Source organism: Equus przewalskii, chromosome 4, assembly GCF_037783145.1.
Source record: "Equus przewalskii isolate Varuska chromosome 4, EquPr2, whole genome shotgun sequence".
In the NCBI taxonomy this organism is placed as follows: Eukaryota; Metazoa; Chordata; class Mammalia; order Perissodactyla; family Equidae; genus Equus; species Equus przewalskii.
This window is the reverse complement of record NC_091834.1, coordinates 58,837,042-58,840,439: the sequence shown is the minus strand read 5'-3', so window position 1 is coordinate 58,840,439 and position 3,398 is coordinate 58,837,042. Positions and strand designations below refer to the sequence as shown.

The 3,398-nt window shown below is 43.3% G+C and overlaps 1 pseudogene; it reads right to left on the bottom strand.

The window, feature by feature from the left end:
* Positions 1 to 2,034: 2,034 nt before the first annotated feature.
* LOC103549492 (AP-2 complex subunit sigma pseudogene) lies at positions 2,035 to 2,620 on the bottom strand (annotated as a pseudogene).
* Between the last annotated feature and the right edge of the window lie 778 nt (positions 2,621 to 3,398).

Sequence of the window (3,398 nt, the reverse complement as noted above, 5' to 3'; positions counted from 1 at the left end):
TGCCATGAGGACACAGGGAAAAATGAAATTATTACTAAGTACTTATGTTGAGTGTCTTTAGAAAGTGACTTATAATACATTTTATCAGTTAATTGTGAAAATTGCCTTTTGAGATTGGTTAGTGTGATATAGCAAGTTCTAAGATGCTAAGAATAGACAAAATTCCCCTTCTTGAATTCTTCCTTTTCTACACTTTTCTCTCTCTTTCAGGTGCCCTTTCCCAGATTCAACAAACCCTACCTGCTCAGGCACCAGGCAGTTTTTCTTGTCCAGGAAAAAAAAAGAAACTGAGTCTCAATATTAATCCCTATGACTGTGAGGGACTTAATCCAAATATGAGGATCTCAAAATAAGGCTTGTAAGCATAAAGCAATGAGCCTGTCTTGAGAGTTTTTCACGCATCCATGGGGACAATCTCTTTAAGGAAGGGATCCTCCTTGTGCTTTTTAAATCACACTCGCTGTCATTCCAGGAGAACCTTCCTCTACCCCATATCCTCTTCCAACTATCATCCTATTTTTCTTCATGTCTTCCCAACTTAACCTCTTTAAAGACCAATATATATGACAAGGTAATATATTTAAGAGAATAACCTATTTTTTTCTTGGTATTTTCCCCTTCTATAGCTTGCCACTTTCCCAAACGTTGCCCCCTATCAAACTCATAGTTTTGTTGCCTTAAGGAGGGATATAGAAGGGAAATATTTCTGTGTCTGTTTCCAAAATCTCAAGCCCCAAAACAGGGAGAAGATTTAGGCCACAGAGCACATGGCTTGAAGAGAAGCCAGGAGCAGGGGGATAATCGTGGAGGGAGAAAATATAGCATCCTCCCCAACTCTAGAAATAGATTTCTCTGGGCTGGAGAAACGTGGAAGAGTATATCTAGGTGGACAAAATCCCCCAGCCTGTCTAACCTTCCTGGGTCTCCAAACATCCCCTGCCCCATCTTAGTACTGAGTAATATTCTAAAATCCTGACAAAACTGGAATTAGGGGACTCAGAAATTGCATTGGTGAAATGTATCAATATGTTTTTCTACAGACTTGAGTTCTGTAAAATATTCATTCTCTACATGTTCATTAACCTTACATCCCCACTTCTTCACTGACCATTCTTTCTTCACCTCATGCAAAGTGCTCACCTCTACCAGTCCACTGAAAGGTCCTATGATAAGCTCATCAATAACCCTCAGATTTGCCAACTTTCCCAATTTTCAATTCTCAGACCTTACCCCACAGACTTTTCAACCAAGAAATCAATATTATTGACACAATTGTCCACTCCTTCTTTCTTGAAGCATTTTCCTACATCCTCTCTGTGACACAATTGCAGCCTAGTCTTTCTTTTTTTTGAAAACTCATCAATTTCATTTGCAGGCTTCTCATTTTGCAGTTGCCCCTAAAAATACTGATCTTCCTCAGAGCCTAGCCTTCTGTCCTTTGGGTTTTAAATCATTTCCTATTATTAGTGCATATTTTCAATTGCTAAATATACTAGTACTTTTGTTAATAACTACCAGAGCTATATCTCCAGCCCAGGCTTTCCTCCTGACATCAGCCCCATATAGACATTGCCAATGGGGTGTCACACAAATATCTTAAACTCAGTGTTTCTTAAAGTGGATTTGTAATCCTTTCCTCACCTCACCCCCGCTTCACCTTTACTTACCTTCTGTACCAATCAAGTTCCTGGCAGTAAACAGATTACACACTCAAGAAGTCACTGAAGAGAGGTTAGTGAAGGGTTTAAGAGTTTCAGTAAGGGTTTGCTAGCAACAGAGAAGAAGCTGTTATCCCTGCTTGTCCTAAGGGTGCTACCTGCATATGGAGGAAGGGCTGCCTGACAGAAGCTGTGGCCACACCCATTACCAAACTGTGACCTGTCTCCATAATCTCCTGCTAACACCAACCCGTTGGCCAAACCCAACCAGAAAACAGGTCAGCTTTGTTTTTTGTTTTTTCACGTGAGGACCACAGGTTTATTAGGGGCTCCACGCATGCACACTGGCAGCATCACGTGACAACGGCATGGTTACTCAGTACACACAAGATGGCCTCCACCAGCTGTTAGGTCTCAGAGGCAGTGGGGTACAGTCTCCTCCCTTGTGGCCCAGACCCAGCAGGATGCCTTCCTCCTGGGCACCTGAGGGAGGGGGTTGCTGGAGGTGAGCTTCAGGCCTGGACTCCAGGAACTGCAGCATCAGTGGCTGTTTCAGCACCTTCATCCAGCTGGTCTTGCGGATCTTGGTAGCCCAAAACATCTCATCCACGACTGTATAAACTTTGTAGAAGTTGAACACCAGGCCTAATTCACAGACATTGTGGAAATACTTGTTTAAGACCTCAACGAAGTGGTGGATGGCCTCTAGGTGTGCCAGGTTGTTGTCATTGACGTCGACGCAGATGCAGAAGTAGAGGCCAGAGTAGAAGTAGTAAATGATCTTAAGTTTCAGAACTGCACAAAGTTGGTGTGTTTAGGATCTTGGATGGTGATCATGGTGGTGTGCACCTCCTCCATCAACTTCTGTTTCTCATCATCATCAAACTGCGTGTACCACTTGGTCAGGCACGTCTTGCCCATCTGGTTCTGGATGAGGGTGAAGCAGACCATGAAACTAGACGTCAAAGGATCCCAGGTGATTCAGTCCACAAAAGTCGGCTTCCTGTGACACAAAGTAGTAGGGTAAAGGATGGAGAATAGCTCTGGTGGAGCAAATGGAGAATCACCAGCACATTGACTCAATGAACAGCACCACCAACGATCTAGTCTCTCTGGCCAGGAACATGGGAGTTTTTCTCAACTCCTCTCTCTTACTTATTCTACTATATCCAACCAGTCACCAAAACTTGTACATGTTACTTTCTGAATGTTTTTCACATTCATCCCTTCCTTGCCATTCCCTACCAGTGTTCCAGCTCAGGTCTTTGTCTCTTCTCATCTTGATAAATGCATGCATCTCTTATCTGTCTCTCAGCTTCTAGCTTCAAACCATCCCCACACCATCCCTTCACACTGCTACTGAAGTTATCTTTCTAAAAAGCTAATCTCTAAGCCCTTTTTTCTTTTTGAGGAAGATTAGCCCTGAGCTAACATCTGCTGCCAATCCTCCTCTTTTTGCTGAGGAAGACTGGCCCTGAGCTAACATCCATGCCCATCTTCCTCCACTTTATATGTGGGACGCCTACCACAGCGTGGCTTACAAAGCAGTGCCATGTCCACACCAGGGATCTGAACCGACAAACCCCAAGCTGCTGAAGCAGAAAGTGTGCACTTTGCTGCTCCACCGGGCCAGCCCCTCTCTAAGCACTTTAATGGCAGGCCTTTCCCCCTAATTTTTAATTTTCCCTCCAGCTTTTAATTTAAAATTTGTAAATTAATTACCAAAATACCATAAATCCA